The following is a 27428-nucleotide window of genomic DNA, read 5'->3' on the forward strand; positions in this document are numbered from 1 at the left end:
TTATCTCAAACCAAGTATCTCAAGCAGATTTTGAAGAAATATGGCATGGAAGATGCAAAACCAGTATATACACCCATGGTCACAGGATGTAGTCTCAGTGCAAATGATGAATCTGCAGCAGTACATCAACCAACCTACAGATCTATGATTGGAAGTTTACTATATTTGACAGGTACCCGACCGGACATCATGCATGCAGTTGGAATAGTTGGAAGATTTCAGGCAAATCCGAAGGAGACTCATCTTCAGGCAGTAAAGAGAATTTTCAAATATCTTCAAGGGACTCAAAATTATGGCTTATGGTATCCTAGAGATACAGATCTTACTCTTCATGCTTATACAGATGCAGATTGGGCCGGAAGCGTGGATGACAGGAAAAGCACAAGTGGTGGTGCGTTCTTTATGGGTTCCAGACTGGTATCTTGGTTCAGCAAGAAACACAGTTCCATTGCCTTATCTACAGCTGAAGCAGAATATGTTGCTGCTGCATCTTGTTGCACCCAACTCCTGTGGATGATGCAGACTTTGCAGGATTTTCAAATCACTTGTACTCCACCAATCCCCATCTTATGTGATAATACAAGTGCAATCAGCATCTCAAAGAACCCTGTTATGCATTCAAAAACAAAGCACATACCAATCAAGTACCATTTTCTCCGGGAACAAGTGCTTGAACAGAAAGTCAAGTTGGAGTATGTTCCTTCCAAGGAACAAGTTGCTGATATTCTCACCAAACCATTGCCCAGGGACACATTTGAATACCTCAGGCAAAAGCTGGGGGTTGTTGATGCATCATCTTATTGTTGAACATCTTCTTATTGGTGGTACAAGGCTCAGGGGGAGCACATAATGCATTGTTGGCATTATGGAGAAGGAGATCTTGGAAATAGCTGCAATATGTCTCTATCTCTTTCATGGTGGATTTCTGGTTATTTGTTGCAGATCTGGAGGAGCATGAGCTAAGGGGGAGCATACCCTTTGCCCTTGATGTCAAAGGGGGAGAATGAAGCTGAAGCTTGTAAGGTTGAGGTTGCCAGGTTGAGGTTGCCATCAAGTCCAAAGGGGGAGATTGTTGGCATTATGTTATCTGGTATGACTGTATGTTACAGATGTTGTACTTGATGGCAACTCCAGTGGTAAGACTCTCCGTTTGTTGAAAAATTAAGAAGGACGCAGGCAATCGGTTCAGAAAGTGCGTCCCCGCAGGTATACCATGCAGAACCCACGTCCAGGGACGCCGGCCAGCCGTTCAGGGGGTGCGTCTACCCAGTGCACACATTTCAAGGCAGAGAAAAGCACGTGGGGGTTTCTTGTGTGGTATCTAGCCGACGGTTTTATGTTTCTATGGTGTCGGCTCGTGGTATTGTTCCATGTTTTGGGGAGGAGCTTGCCTATATAAAGCAAAGGAGTTCATTTGGATTGTGCAATTGTCTTGGGTTGAATATCTTATTTGGTGAGATCTAGTCCAGATCTAAGAGGGCGAATCTTCTAATGGACTGTGATCTCTATGGCGCATGATCAGATCTGTAGATCTGACTGTTTGGGTTTGTCCTGAAGCCTTCATATCATTTATATCTAAAGGGTCGCAGGTTCAGTGAAGGGAAAGTGCGCCGGGACGCAGGTACTGTAAAGGGCAAGTGCGCCGAGACGTAGCACAGTAGAGAGAGACATGCGTGGGGACGCAGGGCGATCAAGGTTCAGGTGCGTCTCTGAAGCAGAAGGACGCGGCGCGATAGTGTTTTCAGGTGCGTCTCTGTAGCGAAGGACGCGGCGCGATAGTATCTTTGGGTGCGTCCCTGAAGCAACAGAACGCAGAGCAGTCAAAGGAACAGTGCGTGGGCACGCAGCGGAGCAGAAGGATATCTGCGTGTGGACACAGACTAGCAGAAGGTTAACGGCGTCTGGTCGCAGGCCACAGAAAGAAACACTGCGTCTCTGTTTTAAGATGTTCTGTTGATAAGGTGTTCTGGGTTAGTTCTGTTGTTGCTGATCTGATATCTGTAGTGATCTATATCTGTTATGTACTTGTTGATCATCTGATGCTTTATGAAAAGAAGTAGGGGGTTGTAGCTCCCTTCCAGGAGTAAACTGGAAAACGAGAGAGAGAGAGAGTTGTAGCTTTCTGCAGGTTGCAGCCTGCGTACTGGTAAAGGACTGCACCAGTACAAAATCATTGTAAAAGAAGTTTCTAAATTGAAAGAAGATAGAGACATATTGCAGCAGGTGGTTTTCACCCACATTGGGTTTCCACCTTACATCTTGTGTTCTTTGGTGTGACTATCTGTTTTTCATGCTCATTATTTTATGGTACTGACATGCTAAAATAATTCAAAGATCAAATAAGGGAGATTTATTAAATTGCTAGATAATACTGATTCACCCCCCCTCTCAGTATTATTTCCAACAAGTTCATCTTCATTCTGAAATGATTCTGAATCTAAATAGCTTCTTCCACATATTCCCCAATCAATACACCCACTGTCATATTTCTTCTGAGATGCCTTCTTCTTCTTAGGTGCTTTCTTCTTAAGCTTCTTTCCCATAGTTCCATGGATCTCCTTCAAGCAATCAAGATTCTACCAAAGGACCTGCTCTGATACCAATTGTTGGAAATAAGACTGAGAGGGGGGGGGGGGGGGGTGAATCAGTATTATCAAATCAATAAAACTTTTCATTTCCATACTTAGATACATATACGCTACTTCAGTTAATGGAACCCGCGTGTATAAGCAACTATGTCTAATGCAACTAGCGTATATCCAGAATACTTATGATTCAGTTAATCCATTAAATGTTGATCTTTAGTTAGTGCATCAGAACTTCATTAACCATATGTATAGTAAGCAGGTGCAGTAAAACAGAACAGATCATCACACATAAGAAGCACACATGAATACCATGATATAAGATGGAAACCCAATGTGGGTGAAAACCACCTACTACAAGTCGTCTCTATCTTCTTTTAATAAGAAACTTCATTTTACAATAGTTTTGTACTAGTGTAGTCTTATACCAGTACACTAGCTTCTACCTGTAGAAGGCTACAACCTTCTCTCGTTCTCCAGACTCTCCTGGATGGGAGCTACAACCCCCTTAGCTCTTGTACTAGCTGATCCATTTACTAGTACATAGCTGCCTGCCTACTGAATGCTCCAATCTTGACTTGTTCTCTAGTTGCTACTGGAAGGGAGCTACCACCCCCTTTGCTCTTGTACTAGCTAATGTACTAATACGTAGGTGCCGGCCTACAATCTCCTTTCATCCTCCAGGGACCACATTTCATACATTTTCAGACTGGATACTCTTGAAGCACAACACTATAATCTGAAGACCAAGTTTCATCAAATTTTCATACTGGACCCATAAATATCATTGAAGCACAAAACAGTCAATAATAGCATCATCAATTTCTAAATCACTTAAACACTGAAACCCTGTCAACAACAGAGTCACCAGAACACAGAGTAAAACACTGGACTCTGCAACAATATTCAGAACCAACTATATCATCAAAATCATGCATCAGAGTGCATACGCTACTTGGAAGTGCTGAACCAGCGTGTATACGCAACTTCACCAAGGTGAACCAGCGTATATGTCATCAATTGCTTACTTATAACTTGATGCACTTCCTGTCTTCAGACATATCCAAATTATTACATATACAAGGATAATATGTGTGTTAGCACCCAGATCTAGTCCATCAGATCACATAAATATGAGTCATTATGATCCTGATCCAATATTAGTTCTCATCCATCAATACTGAAGTTAAACACAATCAACCAAACAGGATATGCAGAATAATGACACCTTTAAACTGTCATCAGAACTCATTAACAACCAGAACCACCTGTAACTTCAAACATCATAGCTCAAATGGTATACTCTACTACCATGAACCAAACCTGCGTACATACACGCTTACACCAAATCCAACCCGTGTATAGATCTATAAATATTCAATCATGACTTGCAGCGATTTCAAACTTAAGTTATACCCGGTTCAGATCATTACATGCGTCAGAATACAGATCTAGAATAAACATAATCAATCATATAGAGATAGTTCATTTCAAACCATTTGATCCCGATCTATCCTTAGATCTTGTTCTCCATCAACCGGTGAGATCCCTCCTTAGCTCAGATCAAGCAATGCATCATCAACCCATAACCTACATACTGGATCTCATCATTCATCAGATATTCAAGACTTTTTCGATGCTCTTGCCTAATGATCTTCTTCTCCTTTTATAGTCTTAGGCCTTGCTTAATACCATGGTCCAAAACCATAACAAACCAATACCATGGACCCAATACTTGAGATCAACACATCTGACGAGATACTATGGTCCAAAACCATATGTTCAAATACCAAGGACTAACTACCATGGACCAAAAGTAAGTTCTCCAACATATACGCACTTTTCCTTGCATGAAAGTGCGTGTATACGCATACGCACATTTGTAACGTCTAACCCGTGTGTATACGCGGCTCTATCACGATGAACCTACGTATATATATTTTCTCTTCATTCTTGTAGTCTGATCATCAAATCCTTGCTGCTGACCTGCTGCACTATGATCTATCATCTGTGTGATTTGCCATCAAGGACAACACTTGTCTCATAATGCCAAAAATATCCCCCTTTGGACTTGATGGAAAAGCTAACTTGTCACACTTAGAACTATCATCTGATTCCTCTGAGTTGTCCTGCATCCCATGCATTCAGTCACATCTGATATCTCTTCTGAAGATTCATCTAGTTATAACTGAGTGAGATGTTCTTCTATCAGTGGGTTGCCATCAAGTACAACACGTGCAACATAATGCCAACAATCTCCCCCTTTGGACTTGATGGCAACAACACCAAATCACTCTCCCCCTTTGACATCAAGGGCAAAGGGCGAACCAAGATATTCTCTTTCCTTGATAAACATTCCACTGTCCATACTTCCCGTGAGGACCTGCTGAAATCTCTGAATGTGCTCCTCCTTTGTATATGCCAAGGTGTACCAATCTGTCCATGCTCCCTCTGAGTACATGTTGAAAGCTCCTCTCTTGCTGAAGTGTGCCATTCTTGCTCCCCCTGTCTGTAAGCAAGGTCTACAAACAGATGTTCTACAAGAAAGAACATGACTCTATACATCATAAGTGACCTTCCTAGCACTAAAGACTCATAAATACATCCATCTCCCTACCAAGTGGGGATACATCAGAAATTTACATATGAGAACCAAGTACATTACATCATTCATCCTAGGCATAGTGGGGAAACCAAAATAGGCCGTTACATGACCTTGACACCATAAAATACATGACTGAAATATTTCGTCATCCTTCTTATGCAAAGAGGGGTTACAAATTACATCTTGTGACTAGAAGAGATTTCATCAAATGACTACAATAGATAGAGACACATTATTACATCATGAGTCTTGATATGACCTTTTCATGAGACCAACCATCTAAATAAGACCATGATAGTCATTAGCAACTATCATACACAATGTATGATCTGCTCCATAAGCATCTGTCAACAACATCTGGACCAGCAATCATGTTCTCCCTCTGTACATGTTCCATCTGTGCCAGATGGTCTCTATTAGACCCATATTAGACTTTCTTCAACCAGAGATTGGCACCACTGATTTCCTTCAAATCAACATATAGGCGAATGTATCCACAGAAACAGGCGTATATATGCAGATCCTCCTCATGAAACTAGCGTACAACCACTTCCAGATCAACGACCTGCAAATGTCCTATGACAAGGTATGTCTGCATATAGATATCAACTCATCCTTTTGAACATCATCATAAAATCATTCACATTATATCATTATGAATGTCATAATCTTGAACCATTCTTCTTCTACATCTAGCTGCAACATGTACAAGATTATGACATTCATAACATTCAATATTATTCATCTAAGTAAATGGCCGACTATTACTTCCATAGTTAGGAGTGAAAGATTTTCTTTGAAGAATCTCTCTCCTTGATTGTTGATGGGGTTGACCTCTCATCTCTCTCATCTCCTTGTTGAGCATTTTAGATTTCTCTTTAGAGTTCCTTGCCTCACCTTGTGAACTAGATTCACCTTCAACATATTCATGAAAACCAAGACCAGTCTTGATGGCAGGAGACCTTTGACTACTAAGAATATCATCCAAGGCTTTAGTACTATCTTGAAATCGCAATAGTTTATCATTTTCTTCTAATTTACCTTTTAAGATATTTACCTCAATCTGAAGTTGTTCTTCCTTTTCCAGACATTGCTTCTTCAAAATTTCTTCAGAATTTCTTCCTTCTTCCATTTGTTGACTTAATTTGAGAATCTCCTTTTCTTGTTCTTCATTCAGATCTTGCTGCATTTGACGAATTCTGAAGGCACATTCCAGCTGAGATTTTAATCTGATAACTTCTTTTTCCTGTTTTTCAATTGGAGTAGATATGTATTCTGCTTCTTTGATTCTTTAAGATCTTCTTTTAGTGAGAGGATCATAGCTTCAAGCCTTTCATAATAATTGGATCTATCTCTGAGTTTCTTGATTGTTGTGCTCTTTTCATTGACTTCATTTCTTAGTGATGTTACTTCGTCCTGAAACTTTTGATATTTGTCTTTGAATAACTTCCTTACCTTGCTTCCTTCCTCTTGTTGAGCCTTTAGTCTGGTAGCTACTTCTTTGAAGGCACCATCCTTTATGTTCAATAGATCTTCTTGATCTCTAATTTTGTCCGTCAGCCTTTTAAATTCTACGTCTATTTGATATCCTTCTTGCTCACCCATAAGAGCACATTCAGTTGTTTCGTTATCACTTACATCACCTTCAAATGGAAAGATAGCTGGAACATCAGAGGATAACAAATTCATACCTGATAGTTCATCTTCATTTTGAAATGATTCTGAATCTGAAGAGCTTCTTCCACATATTCCCCAATCAATACACCCACTGTCATAGTTATTCTGAGATGCCTTCTTCTTCTTAGGTGCTTTCTTCTTAAGCTTTTTTCCCATAGTTCCATGTATCTCCTTCAAGTGATCAAGCTTCTACCAAAGGACCTGCTCTGATACCAATTGTTGGAAATAATACTGAGAGGGGGGGGGGGGGGTGAATCAGTATTATCAAATCAATAAAACTTTTTCATTTCCATACTTAGATACATATACGCTACTTCAGTTAATGGAACCCGCGTGTATAAGTAACCATGTCTAATGCAACTAGCGTATATCCAGAATACTTATGATTCAGTTAATCCATTAAATTTTGATCTTTAGTTAGTGCATCAGAACTTCACTAACCATATGTATAGTAAGCAGGTGCAGTAAAACAAAACAGATCATCACACACAAGAAGCACACATGAACACCATGATATAAGATGGAAACCCAATGTGGGTGAAAACCACCTACTGCAAGTTGTCTCTATCTTCTTTTAATAAGAAACTTCATTTTACAATAGTTCTGTATTGGTGCAGTCTTATACCAGTACACAGGCTTCTACCTACAGAAGGCTACAACCTTCTCTCATTCTCCAGACTCTCCTGGATGGGAGCTACAACCCCCTTAGCTCTTGTACTAGCTGATCCATTTACTAGTATGTAGCTGCCTGCCTGCTGAATGCTCCAATCTTCACTTGTTCTCTAGTTGCTACTGGAATGGAGCTACCACCCCATTTGCTCTTGTACTAGCTGATGTACTAATACGTAGGCACCGGCCTACAATCTCCTTTCATTCTCTAGGGACCACATTTCATACATTTTCAGATTGGATACTCCTGAAGCACAACACTTTAATCTGAAGGCCACGTTTCATCAAATTTTCATACTAGACCCATAAATATAATTGAAGCACAAAACAGTCAATACTAGCATCATCAATTTCTAAATCACTTAAACACTGAAACCCTGTCAACAACACAGTCATCAGAACATAGAGTAGAACATTGAACTCTGCAACAATATTCAGAACCAACTGTATCATCAAAATCATTCATCAGAGTGCATACGCTACTTGGAAGTGCTGAACCAGCGTGTATAGGCAACTTCACCAAGTTGAACTAGCGTATATGTCATCAATTGCTTACTTATAACTTGATGCACTCCCTGTCTTCAGACATATCTAGATTATTGCATATACAAGGATAATATGTGTGTCAGCACCCAGATCTAGTCCATCAGATCACATAAATATGATTCATTATGATCCTGATCCAATATTAGTCTTCATCCATCAATACTGAAGCTAAACACAATCAAACAAATAGGATATGCAGAATACTGACACCTTTAAACTGTCATCAGAACTCATCAACAACCAGAACCACCTGTACCTTCAAACATCATAGCTTAAATGGTATACGCTACTACCATGAACCAAACCTGCGTACATATGCGCTTACACCAAAGCCAACCCGCGTACAGATCTATAAATATTCAATCATGACTTGCAGTGATTTCAAACTTAAGTTATACCCAGTTCAGATCATTACATGCGTCAGAATACAGATCTTGAATAAACATAATCAATCATATATAGATAGTTCATTTCAAACAATTTGATCCCAATCTATCCTTATATCTTGTTCTCCATCAACCGGTGAGATCCCTCCTTAGCTCAGATCAAGCAATGCATCATCAACCCATAACCTGCATACTGGATCTCATCATTCATCAGATATTCAAGACCTTTTCAATGCTCTTGCCTAATGATCTTATTCTCCTTTTATAGTCTTAGGCCTTGCTCAATACCATGGTCCAAAACCATAACAAACCAATACCATGGACTCAATACTTGAGATCAACACATCTGACGAGATACTATGGTCCAAAACCATAGGTTCAAATACCAAGGACTAACTACCATGGACCAAAAGTAAGTTCTCCAACATATACGCGCTTTTCCTTGCATGAAAGTGCATGTATATGCATACGCGCATTTGTAACATCTAACCCACGTGTATACGTGGCTCTATCACGATGAACCTGTGTATATATATTTTCTCTTCATTGTTGTAGTCTGATCATCAAATTCTTGTTGCTGACCTGCTGCACTATTATCTATCATCTGTGTGATTTGCTATCACAGACAAAACTTGTCTCATAATGCCAATAATCTCCCCCTTTGGACTTGATGGCAAAGCTAACTTGTCACACTTAGAACTATCATCTAATTCCTTTGAGTTGTCCTGCATCCCATGCATTCAGTCACATCTGATATCTCTTCTGAAGATTCATCTAGTTATAACTGGGTGAGATGCTCTTCTATCAGTGGGTTTCCATCAAGTACAACACATGCATCATAATGCCAACAAAGGGGTACATGATGGCCGAAATGTATTAAGTGTATGGAAAGAATCTTGTTGAGATTGAGAAGGACTTCACCAGAATTCAACCTGCCAAGCCATCAAAAGAGATCAGAAAGAAACTGTTGTCTGAGGCGGGAATACCCATGCTCAAAAAAATTAAAGCATTTCCGCATATCAAGTACAAGCGGATCCAATATGTATACAAGTATAAAGAACTGAAAGTACATGATGTATCATCTGATCATGATCGAAAAAGTACATGTTTGAATATCCCACATAAGAAGACGATCAATGATGCTGAAGGATGAAGCTAGTCACTGATTTCAAAAAATTATCCCAATAGTACCAAATGAACATGATGGGATAAAATGATACTACATCACAACTCGAATGCCAGCATATAAGATATCACTGTGAATAATTGCAACATATAAGGTGGATGGTGTCAACTAGCAGCAACAGGAGCAACTGACAAGTGAACCCAAACATGCTGATGCAACCCGAGGTCTTCACCGACCGCTGCGGTACATTTTTACACAATGGGAATAAATCATCTGAGGTCGACCATGTGAGAAATCATTTGATTACTGGTCATTGATGTATACCGTTATTGAACGTGAGACTACTCACCGATAATGATAATGAGAGTCAAGGTACCTAGTACAATATAGCGAGTGCAAATAAATGAGCTGAAGTCGAACACCTGGAAGAATCTATCAATCAGGGGACAATGATGGTTTCCCACTGTTGATAGTGAAGGAATCTGCCACTGATGACTGCAAACCACAAGGTACTACCAAATGGACTCTAGATCTTTGTCCCAGAGAAAATGAGTTGTAGTCAATAGGAAAAGATCCACTAGAAGGAAGGCATTAAGGCATTCTTCATCAATCTAGCACGAGTGTAACCCGTAAGCCAATAATGTGGAAGGAATTGCACGAAAAAGATGTAGTAACCCAACTGAAGTACATTTCTAACGTACACAATATGTAACTAGCGCACAATAGAAACCCACCAGACCAACCAATAATGAAAGTTGACATAGAGGTGAGGAATCCACCAATAGGGTGAAATGGAAACCAAGGCATTGCACGAATCCCAATGTGTGATAATGAAAGTTGATATTGAACACAAGGGAAACCGCTCAGTCAAAGACCCATGATACTAATCGATGTTGAGCATGAAGTGACCTATCAATAATGAAAATAGGGCCAGGGTGCAGCTGTAGGACCGCCCTAAGAGCAATATGTCATCGTCAATAAGGACAAGACCTGCTAGCAAGAAGTCAATTGAGACCTTCTTAAAATGGCACGAGCAGAGGGCCAATATAACTAATGTGATAACAAAAATGACATTGACAACCAGGGATAGCAGACTGAAAAATAGGTCAAGAGATACTGCAGAGAGGCCGACTTAGGCCTTACTTCCCTTGAACAAAAGCATGACTCAATGATGACTATATGGTAGCATATGATAACTCTGTATAAGTTCGTCATGCAGGATGCATGAGCAAATTCTCCATATGATTGGAAGAGGTAACCAATCAGAGGAGTATTGACTCAATAAAAAGGTTAAGGCATGCCTAAGTCAAACTAAATCCTGCCCAAATGGAGGAGAGACTTTCTTTTGAGTTCTTTGTTCAAGGGTGACATGATTGACTCTAGATACCAAAAAAATATGGAAATGTTGTCCCGTTCCTACTCTTTTTGGAATATATAATTTTTTTGTCTTTTTCTTTAAGCTGGAAAAAGAATAAAATAATGCTATAGTATAGTGGAAAGAACGAGTGTCAAAGAAACAAATGATCTAGTTCTTGGGAGGGTAACATTCCTATGCTTAATGTAGGTAGGTGAAACTAGTCAAGGACACTCAAAGGGATGATCTTTTCATAGATAAAAGGATGCGTCAAGTTGTAGAAGCTAAGTGATTGCATGGTTGATTTTTCAGAAGACATGGTCAAATAAGTCGCTTAAACACGAGTCCAAGTGAAGCCGGCTCAAGGCCAAAAAGGTGAAAATAGTCAAAATGCAATGCAGCAGTACAACTCAACACAAAGGAGCCTCTAGGGCATATGGCCAGAAATCAGCGCGGAAGAAAGGGGAATATTTCTTCAACGCATAAGTCATGGCGGGACTAAAGAGGACTCCTGAGCCTACTCAGTATAGCAGCATGGGAAACCAATGTCAGCAAGGTTCTAACTAAGATGCCCATGTAAAGCCCTAGCATCACATCATGATATCAAAATCGGCGAGTGAAAATGGTTTGCTAACCAAGATACGATGGGGTCGACCCTATGGCTAACGTATCGTTGAATGGAGGGTAGTATGCAAGATGTAGCAGAAAATGGTTTTTCCTAACCTAAATGCCAGTGAGTGAACGATACCTGCCATGATGGGTCAGCGGTCATGGGACCGAAATAAAATCTCAAAGAAGTCTCCAAAATATCCTAAAAAAACAACCCACTCTTGACAATCCAAGCCCACAGGTAAAAAAATCCATGAGACAAAAATAAATTTTTGAAAAAATATTTTGCAATTTCAAAGTTATATAATGACTTTTGGGCTCACAGTTTTTTCATTTTTGTTTGGAGCAAAGAGCTGTGGAGAAAAACGGAGCAAGCTTTCCTCTGAACAATTGGACTATCCAAATCGTGCCAAAGTTATCATGTAACCCTCAAATCATACTTGTAATGTTTTGTGATGGTTTTTAGAAGTTTTCTTAAAGTTCTGACTGTGGTAAATTATGCCCAAAAATCCAAATCTGCGTACACATGGGTTGGATGTGATTAACCTGCGTATATGATAGCCCTACAAGCGACTGTGTGTAAAGGGAACCCACGTGTATGCGAGTTAAAGTTTGAACATAAAAACTAATAGTTGATACTCTAATTTTTTGCAGGATGACTATCACATGGAGGGAAAGAGAGCATACCACTATTGATAATGAGGAAATCAATGACCAAAATGCACTAAATGCTCTGAGAGGTTGTGGCTTATTGAAATTCTTCAAAATGCAAACATGAAAGACAACAAGCGCTTGCTCGAATTACTGATCCACTATTGGAGTGTAGAGGATGAAACCTTCATGATAGACCAAATTCCTCTACGGATTGAGGTCGAAGACATCTACTTTATTATAGGTCTCTTCCGAAGAGGGGAGGTCGTGCATTCGACAGGCAAGACAAGGTGTAGTCTTTCAGTAGAAGACTATGTCCATATATACTATCCTGGACATCCAAAGAATATTGGAAGTCAAATTCCAATCAAACATGTGGAAATTTTATCCCTGAGGATTCTGCTATTTACCATTGCACGAGTAAATGGGTCAGCTTCACTACATCACGCATCACGAGTGTCCATGAGCCTAGTAGTGGAATGTCTTACCACGATATTTGACTGGTGCATGCCTCTTCTGACTAACATGAAGAGCCAATTGACCTCAATACAGAAGGGTCAGACGAAGAATTTTGGATATGGGACTATCTTATGCTCATTCTTCTTCGAGAAGGTACCTGGGCTACGTCCAAAAGTATCAGTGTCCATCAACAGCCTTAGAGATCCACGAATGGGTAGATGGGTGGACTTGATGAAATTCCTTGGAGGTGGGGACATGCCTAGAACGACTTTTGATGATGAAATTTTCACCTGTGGGACCAACAGATCATCACAGTTGGTGCCTACCCATATGTCGGTATGGATTTCCGAGGAGATCCAAACATAGTGTTACCACCAAATGCGGCATGGGGAGACATAGGTAACAATTTTTTAAGTTTTTATGAATTTTTAAGATTTTTTGAATTTTTTAATATGAAATGAAATCAGAAATATTTTTGATGAGACAAAATACTGAAAAAATTACCATGTTCCAGATGTGGGTCTAATGAGACCAGATGGATTTCCGAAGCACAAGCGTCGCGAAAGACGTGCTGAAGAGGCAGCAGTTGAGACCAAGAGAGTCCTATATGCAGTTTAGAGAAACTTGGTGAGACTAACTCAGCAGGTACATATGATAGCCATAGAGGATCTACCTGAGGAGATGTAGAGCCACGTGGTAGGGGTACCACAAGACTTGGTCCAGATACTTCGGTGTGTAGCCAACACGGTGGTTAACTTTTTAGTCGCTCATCCTGAGCGGGTCGATAGACATACCTATGTATGACTGAACATGATTATGGGCATGAACCCAAATTTTGGGGGCATCTTGTCCTAATTTTTTATATTATTTTTTGAACACTTTATCTATATACAGGCGATTTTTTGATGTTATTTAATTAGATGAATGATTAATGTGCCAATCTAATGCTTGATTAGCAATAGAGTCTACTAATGAATTCTTAGATCATGGAATGTGAACATATGTAATACAAATAAATGATCGTTGCAACATTCTCACTCTAAAAAATTGGCAATATAAATAAGGATCACGAACCCGATAAATGTTATTTAACTATGACACCACTAGCTGTGAGTCTAGATAAACTACCAACGAATCAATCCCATAAGAAATTTCTTAGCATAGTAAATAAGAATGGAAGTATATTTGGAAATGTTATTCGAAGCAGGGCCAATACATACTCCCCTTGACACCATCAACTGGCCAGATGGATAATAAATCACCCAAGACGCAGAAGCAAGATTCCCAGTGTGCCGACTAGCACCATCTGCGAATCCGAAATATATCGAATCATCCATCAACACCTGCCAAAGCAAATCAAAAAAATGTCGACATCACAAAATGTCAGACAAATGTGTACAAAGATACGATATATACAAACAAGCAATTGCTTGGCTGAAGCCTAAGTAAAATACTTCTTAAGGTAGAGCCCATTTCTGGGCTCCACCAACTTGTTTCCTTCAAAATCAATTAATTCATAGGCCCCTTTTCCCAAAACTCGCTTGCCTATAAAGGGACCATACCACATAGACTTGAATTTTCCTGTCCCCAGGGTGTCTTTGTCTTTGTCATAGACTAAGACAAGGTTTCCTTGAGAAAAAACCCGAGGACGGACAGCTTTATCATACTGAGTTTTAACCCTCTTCTTATGGGCTTCATTTATTATGGATGCATCTCGACGTTGATCATCAAGATGTTCCAAATGAATGAGGCCTTCTTTGAGACTAGACGTCTTTGGAAGAAGTTCCACAACTAGCTTAAGGGACAAAATTTCACATTCGATAGGACAAATAGATTCCAGCGCGTAAACTAATTGAAAAGGAGTAAAACCGGTGGTAGTCTTAACTGACATTTTATATGCCCAGAGTGCTAGGTACAACATGATGTGCCAATTGGATCGATTTTTATCAATTATCCTTTGCAGGATAGCCTTAAGGGACTTATTCATGGCTTCAACTTGCCCATTGGCCTAAGGATAATATGGAGACGAATGCTCCTGGCGGAAGCCCAACTTGAGAGCCAATTTGGTCATCAGTTGATTCTGGAAGTGATTGCCATGGTTAGTGACAATCTCTCTTGGGATACCAAATCGTGAAATAACCTGGTTGATGAGAAACAAGGCTGCTGTTTCACTATCATTTTTGTAATTAGGCATGGCCTCAGCCCACTTCATAAAGTAGTCCACGGCCACAATGATGTACTTGTGATTCACCACTAAAGGTGGATTACAAGTAGTCAAATTAGTGACCCACGTCGTAAATGGACTGATAATGATAATAGGAAAAAGTGGAGCTGGATGCGTGCGCATTTTCCATGTATAGATTTAACAAGGATGGAAATGTTTGACCACTTCAATACAGTCTTTGAAAATTGAAGGCCAACAGTAGCCTGCATGCAAAATTTTCTGGGCTGTTGTAAGCGCTGAAAGATGACCACCATAAGCTCCACTTTGGCAATCATTAAGTACAGACTCAGCTTCTTCCAAAGTTAAGAAACGCTTAAGGATTGAGTCAACCCCTCTGCGATACAATGTATCACCAATGATAACATAGTTTTTGACAAGATTACGTAACTTTAGATGCTCATCTTTGGAGAAAGCAGGTGGGAACTTCGAAGTCTGGAGATATATAATGATATCTTTGTACCAGGGATTTTGTGAAGAAATGAGGAAAAAATGTTCGTCGGGAAAAATTTCCTCATAAACAATGGCTTCCTCACAAGGCAGCTCTGAAATTAATTCCGTAAAACCTAATGACTTCTTAGATTTGGCTGACAAGAACTCGAGATTGAATTCTTGCAAAATAACAATCCGTCAACTATACTTGCTCCCAATCACTTGCCTATTGAGGACAAACTGAAAAGGATTGACAGCCACTAAGACAAATGTTTTGCACAGTAGAATGTAATGACGAAGCCACTAGACAACATGGACAGCTGCCAAGGAAAATTTCTCGATGGGACAATAACATAGCTCAGTTCCTACTAAGCCTCGACTCAAGTATTAGATTACATGCTCACTGAGAGCATCATCCTCTTGAACCAGAACCATACCAATGGTTGATTTTGCCACAGCGAGATATAAAAGGAAATCTCTGCCATAATCTGGTGGACTCAACAATGGACCAGAGGTTAATTCCTTTTTTAAAGCATCAAAAGATCGTTGCGCGAAGTCATCCCATAAAAATGGAACTCCCTTCTTAAGCAACTGCATACATCCTTTGGTAACCTCGGTGTAATTTGCTATAAATCTCCTCAAGAAATTTGCCTTTCATTGGAGACTTTGAAGTTGACAAATGGAAGACGGGGGAGGCAACTGATTTATTGCCTCAACCTCAAAAGGATCAACACAAATCCCTTCAGTCGATATGATGAATCCTAACAGACGACCATATGTGACCACAAAAACACACTTATTCGGATTCAACCAGATTTTATAAAAACGACATCTCTCAAAAACTAACCGAAGGTGGTTGGGATGATCAATTCTCTTGCGAGAACGCGCATCTAAGTCATCCAAGTATGATTTGATAAAATGCTTGATTTTGTGGAAAGCATAAGACATGGCCCGCTGAAAAGTAGCTCCAACATTTTTAAGACTAAAAGGCATCCTTTTGTATGCAAACGTGCCCCAGGAACAAATAAAGGTTGTATTGTGTTGATTCTCTAGATAGATAGTATTTGATTGTAACCAAATAATCCATTCATGAACGAAAAAATTTCATTACCCACACATTCATCAACAATTTGATCAATAAAAGGTGTGGGGTAATTATCTTTTGGACAAGCTTTATTTAAGTCCCTAAAGTCGATACATCGATCGTTCCTTGCTTCTTATCTACCGGGACTGGATTTTAAACCCACTCAGTTAGAGGAACGAGGTATATGAAACCCACCTTAAGCAACTTTTCAGCTTCAAATTTAATAGCTGCCACTTTCCAAGGATTGATCGATCGAAGTTTCTAATGAATAGGTTTGGCGTTTTCGTATGTCTTGATCTCATGCTGGACTATAGATGGATCAGTTCCAGGCATTTCCTCATAAGACCAAGCGAACACATCTTGAAATTATTTAAAGAGGTCAGTGTAGATTTGAATTTCTTCAAGGGAATAATAAGCTCTGATGAAGAAATTTTTTATTACGTTAGGATTCCTAGACATGTTTATAGGTACAGTTCGTGAGATAACCGACATGTTACCTTTGGCAAAAAATTGTGCTGGAGCTAAAGGGTTTGAAACTGTACAAACATCACTAGTAAACAAATTGGACAAACTAGATTCAACTTCACGCAATGGAGGGAGAAAATATGAATGATTATGTAAATCCTCTCATGGTCGATCCACTCCCATCATTGCTTCCAAAATTGCTTCTTCAGATGGTAACACTGTATCTAAGAAATCTAGAGCTGAAGAAGAATTGAGGGTCCAAGCTGGAGCCACATCACCATCTAACTCCTCTTGCGAAAAAGGAGTGGGATGGTTGTCTACAAAGTTAACGATAGATTGATAACTAAGTTCTGCTGTAGACATGGGAAATTCCATTCCACCAACCTGCCCTCCATCTAATGTGGTGGTAGATGAAGGTAAGGTCCAAGGATCTGAAAAATAATGAGTTTGAAAGAAATCTTTCCATGAAGGTCCCCTAGAGGATGAAATTGCATTAATTCTAGCTGTAGGAGCAGGAAGGTCAAACATACCCATTAACAAAGAGTACATCCCAACTCCTAAATTCTCAATAGGTTAATGGGGATTGTCCACCAATGGAACGCTAGAATTCGAAGTTGTGTGGGAGTCACTTGGAGAATAATCCAATTGATCAATTTTAACAATCCTCCCCTCATGAGGAAAATAGAGGATGCGAAATAAAGATGAAACTATGGCATCCATCTCGTAGATCCAATTCCTACCTAAGAGGAGGTTATAATCTAGGTTGGCATCGAGGATTTCTACCTCAATATTTATGACCTTTCCCCAAACACATAGGAAAGGCCAGGATAATCCCTTGTGGCCTATGAGAATGTCCATCAAATGCCATGAAGAGAGTCAGTGAAGGAACAATTGAAGGTGATCCAATGGCCCTCCAACATGACATAGAAATTATGCATGTGGAAGCTCTCTCATCTATAATTGTCTGAAAAATATTGGTCTTTGGTAAGTGGAATTTATCTAGAAAGCCATATGGTGACGAAGTCTCTTTTTGACATTCAGCATATCAAAAGTGAGCACTAAAGAATTCTTTGGATCTATTGCACCGATTACTAAAAGCAAAGCACTTCTCTGAGTAGGGCATGACTAGAGTACCTCAAGTGGAGACATAGCACAAGGACTTTGAGCTAGATCTTCTACAATCGAGTAGTTTTGGGTTGCCCTAGTGTCACACGGAATAAGTCGATCTTGCGGACAAGATAGACCTTCCTAGAATCTAAAGAAGACCTAATGACAAGCAAACCAACCAGACACTATCTTTCTCTAAATATGCTTTAATAAACAATGGAAAACAAGTGTTTTTAGGGCCTACCTTAGGTCCAATGCAATTTTGCGGATGCCCTCGCTCCTTCGATCCAAATGAGCTCCTTTCTCACGAATCTGCAAACAAAAACAAGGCAAACAAATTAAATAGCACCTGAAAAGCCAATATCATAAAACATATTTAACATGAAAGTCAAGGAGTCCATGAAACAAATAACATGAGATACTTGTTGAGAAAAATGAGTTTGATTGTATTATTTCAAAAGAAGAAGAACTTTACAACCTTTTCCTTGACGCTGTACAAGCTCCTCCCAGGGTCCAACAAGAAGTCTCCTCTACTTTGACAAGTTTCACTCACTCCCCAATGAAGCCAAAAAGGTATGTGATCTCTCCTCTTAAGCTCAACTAGGAAGTCTTGATTTCACCAGCATTTACCCTCAAAAATGTTCAGCTTCTAACCTCCTCAGCAACCAGTCCAATGCCTGTATTTACAGTGCAATGGAGGGAGGTTACTCAGTCCTCCTTCAAAGGGATAATACCCTCCTTCAAAGGGATAGCTCCTCTCATCAAGGGATTAGCTCCTTCTCTTTTGGGATGCATGAACCACCTCAGAGCGAACAATCCACGTCAAAATTCCTTCTAGAATCCTCTAGAATTAACCCAAAGTGAGTTTTTTAAGATAAAACTTGCGCCTTTTGACTTTCACAGGGGTCCGCACCCACACCGTTAGGGACAGAGCGGGCAGGTCCGCAGTTTTTGTAAACAGAAGGTGCGGGACCGCAGGTGACAATGAGAGAAAGTGCGGAACCAGAGTTACATTGATTTTTAATGTCTTTCTCTCATTTCCAAAGCTTGACTTGAAGAGCTGAGGTCTGAGACTTGCTTAGGAGGACAGTACAAGTGATGATAGACCCATACTGACTGCAAATAATCATGGTGACGATATTTTTGTGTAACACCTAGCATTAGGGTTAATAGTCAAGCACTTTGCTAAACCTTTCGGTATCCGAGGTATAGACAACAAAGGTCGCTTAATATGAAGTGGGTCTGTGGCTTCAGGAACATATGTAGCCTTAGATGTTTCTGTTTCACCATAATCGTGTGCATGTGTAGTGACGTCGATATGATAGCTCATCATATAAACACTTGAGGAATGTTTCCCTTTCTGGTTGCCCCCTATGGAGGTACCAGCATTTGAATTTGTGCCAGCAAGTAATTTCTGCCCTTGGGGAAAAGGGTTAGTCAGAACAACTTTGGAGCTAGAGGACCCTTGCTGCACTAATAAGCACTGAGCATATTGTATCTTAGGGTAGAGGTGAGTCAGATGATCTCCATTGCATAACTTTCATGGAAACTTTACCTTTTTCTTTGACTCTTTTCTACCCTCACCGACACCATTGCTCGGTTTGTTTGCATTGCCTTTCCCTTCTTGGTTCTTCTTCTTACCCCATCCCTTCCTCTTCCCATTGGATTATTTATTTTCTTTAGGGTTATAGGCCTGTAAGACATTTATAGAGGTAGGTTGGGAAGGTGTAGGTGTAGACGGTGCTACCTAGTTAAAAGAAGTAGTCTGTAGAGATAACTACCACAATTGATTCAAAAGGTTCACCATGTTAACATAAATCGATCCAAATATACCATTGGCGTGGGGGCTTGGCTTCAGTTTGGCTAAATCGAACTTAGATCTAGGAGCATCAGGTAGAATTTTCTGAAGGGTCCCAGACTGAGAATATATCAATTCTAATTGCTGGGCTCGAAAAATAGTCTGCTCTTCCGAATAAACACCAAAAAGGGACACATCCTTTGAGATCTTAGGTTGTAATGATTTGAGAAACCATTCGAGAAGGAATTCTAGTGGGATTTCAGCTTTGATAAGCCTTTTTCCCCTTCTCCAATCCTAGATGTGATCCAAAATGTGAGTTGCAGTATCTTGCTGAATGTTAGCCAGAAGTTTAGTTCTAGCTTCATATCAGACAAGCAACTGAAAATGGTTCAGAAAGATATTGGCCAAATCACAGAAAGAAGTATAGGTGCCCCCTGGCAATTCTATATACCATTTGGCCACATTTCTAGTTAGGGTGCCCTGAAATAACCTCAACTTGATCGAATCATCTATCAGGAAGTTGGATGAGCACCATAAGTGAAATGTGGTCACATGGTCTCCCGGATCTTCACCACTTTTCCCCTCGAATTTTCGGATATCCGAGGGAAGTTTAGCTGGGACCAGAGGCCAAGTTGGATTATAACAGATCATTCTTCAATTTAGTTAAGTCTTGCAAGTTAAGCGTGTTGGACACAGATTGTCATTGATGTCAATATGGCAATATTCAAGAGGAGGAGACAGAGCCACATAGGACGGAGCCAAGAGGAGACAGAGGAGCCACATTGGAGCAAAGAGGAGCTATAGGAGGAGCCACATATATATATATATATATATATATATATATATATATATATATAAGAAGAGGAGCTATCGGAGCATATCGGAGCAAGAGGAGCCATCGGAGGAGCAAATGCAACAAACAAAGCCATATATGCCACATATAACAGATGTCGGGAGCATACACAGCCATCGGGAGCCTATCGGGAGCAGAACTTATATAGATATGTCATCGGGCTTGTAAAACCCATGAGTGATGGCGATCAAATGAACTACTAATATATATATGCAATATGGCAAAACTGTGTTTAAAGCCCAGACTTTCCATCAGAACGACGAGAGCATACACAAAAGCCATTTGATCTTCCAGATCAACAGTCCAGATGAAGTCGCAGAGGAGCGGAGAATCCTTGTTGCACCAGCGAGAACCTTGGATGTTATCGGAACTAACCAAGGAGCAATTTCCATGGGAATAGTGCAATGAGCTGTGAGCCGTCTGATCACTAATCCGGATCGACGGTCCCGATCTAATCGGTGATCGGGCAATCGGCAGTCGGAGAATGGAGCAACAGTGCAGCGGATGCGAAATATTATTAAGATTAGTCCAGACCCATATCGGGTCCGAAACCAATATCGCATCGGAGAGGGTATTTGTAACTGTGGAATGTTTAAGCCCCAATACATCGGAGCCGAAATATTATAAATTGCCGCATATAACGGTTTCGGGTCCGGAATGAACTTTCAACCTTGCGAAGTGGGAGAGCGACTGGCCGGAGCCGAAACAATATCGAGAACACCTTAATGGGTCGTCGGATCCACAGACCCATGACATTACAGAACCGCCGACGAAGAACCTCCGATAGGCGGACCCGAAATCATTATAAAAGGGAGCATAAAGTAATGTCGGGTCCGCGAGGGCGTTGGAGGCTGGAGTTAGAGGATTTATTGTGATCGTCGAAATCCGGACCCACCGATAATTATAAAGGCGGGCGGATAAGATTTGAAATCTGCAAATGTTCATTTGAGCGGGATTACATGGGTTCCCGTGTATTAATGTATATGTGACCGAAGGTTCAAAGGGGGTTTTATAATGTTTCTCATATATTATATGTGGCTGTGGGTTTAAGCCTTAAGGCATATATTGTAATGCTTGTGTTGGGTGTATGTGTGAACGTGGTTGGGCGGTGGCTTCTGATAGTTATAAAAGGACCGATAAAAGGGTGGCTCCGATTCTACAGTAAGTCCATGATTTAAAGGCTTCATGCCTAAAAACGCTTCCGATTACGATTGGGACGTGGTTGTTCGTTAAGCCATGTCAATGTGTGTATGCGGCCTCTCTTTCCCTTGAACGTGTCTTGTGAATATTGAAACGCTCAGATAGATAGAGGAAGCCATGGATTGGGAAGCTGAAGTGTCAAGCGAGCATAGAAGACCAAGCGAGTCAGAGGAAACGATAGCCACTTAGGAAGAAGCCAAAGAGCCAGCGTGTAAGAGGAAACGAATGGACAGAGGCATGTAATGTATAAAATCAGCGAAAATAGAGAACTGATGTTGTTGTTGGTGTATGGTATAACCTGAGTATGAGATAGTGGAAGCAGGAGAGGCAAAGGGGGCAGCAGAAGCAGTGGAAGTTGAAAAGAGTGCAGCAGCACACCAGTGTATACCAAAGAGGTTGGAGCCTCAGAATTGAATAGGATTGAAGTCCTTGGGAGTTGGTGCTCCTAAGTCCAAGATTGGTGTCTTGGAAAAATAGAGTTGGTGCTCTTGAGGTTGGAGCCTCACTGAAGTCCAAGTTGGAGCTTGGCAACTATTCACAATTAGATATATATTAATACTATATTTATTTCATTGCATTATTTTTGCGTTTCTTTAATAAAAGAATTAATTCCAGCTGTTGATTTCTGTGGTCTATGTATACATATACAAATACATATATGCTTTTGGGAATCACTAGAACAATTAAAAACTATTGAAAGAAACACTGATTCACCCCCCCTCTCAGTATTTCCAACAATTGGTATTAGAGTAGGCTTCTTCATACTAGCCTAACAGCTTGAAGAAGGATCAGCAACCATGATGAGAAATCATGAAGCATCAGGAAAACCTCCTCTGTTCGATGGCACTAACTTTGGTTTTTGGAAGAAAAGAATGACTTACTATTTAATGTCCCGTGGACCTGAAGTCTGGCATTTTTGTCAAACTGAATACCAAGCGACTTCCACTCTTCCAACAGACCAAGATGAGAGGAAAGCCTATATTGCAAATGCAAAAGCCATGAACTCTATCACTAGTGGAATCACTGATTCTGATTTTACAAAAATCATGCACCGTAACTCTGCCAAAGAAATGTGGGAGAAGCTAGTTGGCTTTTACGATGGAGACTCAAAAGTAAAAAAGGAAAAGCTTCAAACTCACAGAAGACAATTTGAAAGTTTGAAGATGGAAGATGAAGAAGACATTGCAGCATACCTCCTCCGAGTAGCTGAAGTGGTAAATTCCCTGAAAGGATTGGACGAAAAAGTTGAAGAAAGTACCATTGTTCAAAAGGTATTAAGGTCTCTTCCAGACAGATTTGACTCCAAAATAAGTGCTATAGAAGAATCAAAGGATCTTGACACCCTCAAAATGGATGAACTCCATGGAATTCTTACTGCCTATGAAATGAGGAAAGGTGTTCCTAGCTCCAAAGATGCAGCATTCAAGGCCTCAAAGTCAAAGGAAGGGAAAGAAAGAAATGATTGTATTGATGAGTCAGATGTGGAATCCGAATTAGCTCAATATGTACGAAAGCTGAAGAGAGGATCTAAGCTTAAAGGCAAGTATCCTCTTATCTATTTTAAATGTGGTAAAATAGGTCATTATGCAGCAAAATGTCCTCATAAACATGATAGTGATGATGAAGGAAATTCTAAAAGAATGGCACATAACAAGAAAGGGTTCAATAAGAAAAACTTCTTCTCCAAGCAAGATGAGTCTGATGAGGATGAGTTTATGGTCATTAAAAGGAAATCAGATGAGGAAAGTGATCATGATGAAAGCCAAGAAGCATTATTCATGGCACTCACAGATGATGATGACTCGGGCCTAGAAGGGAATGTAGATAAACTGTTAATAAGCGCCATTGAAGAAAACGAGAAACTACGAAAAAAAATCATTTCTCTCAAAGTGGAAAACGAGGAAATAAGAAGGAGAGAAGATCTCTTGGAAGAAATGCTTAAAGAAAAAGAAGAGACTTGTGAAGAACGCGAGGCCGAAGTAGTATCTCTAAAAAAGGAGTTGGAGCAAATTAAAAAGGGTTGTAAAAGCTCTCAAATACTTGAGACTATTCTGAAAAATAAAAAACCTCAACATGATAAGTCTGGAATAGGTTTCAAAGGAGAATCCTCAAGCACTAAGAATAGTGCAAAAAGCTATGCCGATGCACTTTCCTACAACCCAAAAGATGAAAAAGTATGTTATCAAAAGTGCATCCCAGATTCCAAGAATGAAGAACGAATTACTCCAAAGAAGAATGTGGAGTCGAATCATGGACACTACAGCAAATACAAACCTGTACTCCACCAAGGGCCCATAAAAAATCCAAAGGACGGGGGAGGAGTAATTCCCAGGAAGGAAATCGACTTAAACCGTGGTTGCTTCAAAACCATCTTTCTTGGACATTGTTTTCACTATAAAAACTTTGGTCACCAAGCTAGACACTGTATGGCTCGCAGAAGTGAAAAGACAACACAAAAGGACTAAGTAATCAACTTATATGCCCCCAAAAGACAGGGACAAATCAAAACCTTCAATTCATTTGATCCCTTGACTAAATTTGATCTGACTTGCTCTTTTTGCTACAATAATGGACACTATGAACAAGACTTCCCACTCAAAGGAAGAAAGACGAGTAGAAAGAACTCTGACATGGATAAATGCGGCCTAGCTCTATTTGCGCAAAATAATGGAAACCAGTGTTTTGTGGATAGTGGGTGCTCTAGACACATGACAGGAGACAGAAGGAAATTTATCTCACTGAGCAAAAAGGAAGGGAATGTGTCCTTTGGAAGCGGAACTGGAAAAATTGCAGGAACAGGAACAGTTACTCTGATCAATGGAAGAGGAAAAATTCAAGATGCTCTTCTGGTTGATGGACTCAAACACAACCTTCTGAGTGTCAGCCAAATCTGTGATCAAGGACATAAGGTTGTTTTTAGCACCAAAGGCTGTGAAATAAGGAACTCTGCCTCAGGGAAACTTGTGGCAAAAGGGGTGAGAACACCAGACAATATTTACGTTTTGAACAAGTTTCAGGAAAATAAATGCTACTTGAGTCAGATAGATGAGAGTTGGCTGTGGCAAAAGCGACTTGGACATACCAGCTTCGAAAATCTGATCAATATCAGCAAGATCAAAGCTGTACAAGACATCCCAAGGCTGTTCAAACCAAATCAAGCAGTGTGTGGTCCATGTCAACATGGAAAGTAGACCAGAACCAGCCACAAGACAAAGGAACATTGTACATCAAAGCCCTTGGAGATCATCCATGCTGATGTGTGTGGGCCAACTAGAAATCAAGCACTCCAAGGAGAAAGGTACTTTGTGTTATTTGTTGATGATTATACTAGAATGATGTGGATATATTTCATAAAGTATAAATCTGAAACCTTTGAGTGTTTTAAGAATCTAAAAGCCCTTGTAGAAAATGAAAAAGATTCAAAAATTAAGTGCCTCAGAATAGACAGAGGAGGAGAATTCACATCAAATGAGTTCAGTAAGTTCTGTAATATTCATGGAAATAAAAGGGAATTCTCGGCTGCCAGAACACCTCAGCCAAATGGGGTAGTTGAAATACGAAACCGAACAGTCCAAGAGATGGCAAGAACCATGCTATTAGCAGCAGACCTACAGCCTAAATTATGGAGGGAAGAAGTAGGGACAACAATCTATACACTGAATCGGACTCAATTAAGACCAAATTGTGACAAAACTCCTTATGAGCTATGGAAAGGAAGACCTGCTTCGATGAAGTACTTCAAGATATTTGGAATCAAGTGCTTCATAAAAATAAATGATGGCTCACCTGGAAAGTTTGATGCTCGGGTTGATGAGGGGATATTTCTTGGATACTCTCCACGGAGCAAGGCTTACAAGTGCTACAATTTTTGACTGAAGAAAATAGTGGAAAGCATTGATGTAAAGGTTGATGAAGATCTTCCAGTAAAGGAAATTGAAGAACATGAAGATGACTTTCTCCTTGAAGAAGAAGAACCCAAAGAAGAAAAGATAGATGATGATGAAGAAGAAGAGAAAAGAGAACCACCTCATACCCCTTCAAGGATGAAGTATATTGAAAGATATCATCCAGAAGAGCAGATCATTGGCGATAAAGATGAAGGTGTGTAGACCCGAAGAAGGATATCAATTACACCCAAGAGAAAAGTCATTGCCCTCCTATCTATGATAGAACCAGAAACATTTGCAGAAGCAAGTAAGGATCCTCACTGGGTAAAAGCAATGGAAGAAGAAATGTCCCAAATTGAGAAGAACAAGACATGGGAGCTGGTACCTCGTCCAAAGGACAAAAACATAATAGGAACCAAATGGGTGTTCAAAAATAAAATGAATGAGGAAGGACAGGTTATCAGAAACAAGGCAAGACTTGTCTGCAAAGGCTATTCACAAATTGAAGGAGTTGACTTTGAAGAGACATTTGCACCCGTGGCCTGTATGGAAGCTATCAGGATGTTCTTGGCATTTTCTTGCTCAAAAGGATTCAAGATCTATCAAATGGACATGAAATCAACATTTCTAAAGGGGGAACTCAAGGAGGAAGTCTACATGGAGCAGCGAGAAGGTTTTGATCTGACAGCAGGAAAGGACCTAGTCTGTACGTTGAAAAAGGCTTTGTATGGATTGAAACAAGCTCCTAGAGCTTGGTATGCAAGACTGGATAACTATCTCCAACGACAAGGCTTCAAAAAGGGAGTGGCTGGAAGCAATCTATACATAAATACAGATCAAGGTAAGTTACTAGTTGCTCTTCTTTATGTCGATGATCTGATTTTTGCTAGTAATAATGATGAAATGAGCCATGAATTTTCTCAAAGCATGGAAAAAGAGTTTGAGATGTCAATGATAGGAGAGCTATCCAACTTCCTTGGACTTCAAGTATCTCAAACCAGAGCAGGATTGTGTATATCTCAAGCCAAATATCTAAAAGACATGCTCAAAAAATATGGAATGGAGGACTGTGCACCAGTGAGTACACCTATGACCACAAACTACAAATTGAGCAAAGATGATGACTCCCCTCTAGTAGATGCAACTCATTAAAGGTCAATGATTGGAGCCCTTCTATACTTAACAGCTACACGACTAGACATAATGCAAGAAGTAGGAATGGTGGGAATATTTCAATCTGCTCCCAAACAATCTCATTTATTAGCTGTAAAAAGAATTCTCAGATATTTGAAGGGAATTTTTGATTTTGGTCTTTGGTACCCAAAGGACTCAACACTGACGGTAACTGCATACACCGATGCTGATTGGGTTGGAAGTATAGATGATCAGAAGAGCACTAGTGGAAATGCATTCTTCCTAGGAGACTGTTTAGTATCTTGGCTCAGCAAAAAATAGTCATCCATATCATTATCCACAACCGAAGCTGAGTATATTGCTGCAGCAGACTGTTGTTCTCAGATACTATGGATGAAGGAATATCTAAAAGATCTCGACATATGTACATATCAACCGAATACCGTCTATTGTGACAACACAAGCGCTATCAGTCTCAGCAAAAATCCAGTGATGCACTCAAGAACCAAACACATACCAATCAAGTATCATTTCCTCCGTGAGCAAGTAGCTGAACAAAACATCGCTCTGGAATATATCA

This window comes from Pinus tabuliformis, chromosome 3_1 (genome assembly GCF_031772625.1).
Source record: "Pinus tabuliformis cultivar Carrire ecotype Pingquan chromosome 3_1, CPIR1, whole genome shotgun sequence".
NCBI classification, from domain to species: domain Eukaryota; kingdom Viridiplantae; phylum Streptophyta; class Pinopsida; order Pinales; family Pinaceae; genus Pinus; species Pinus tabuliformis.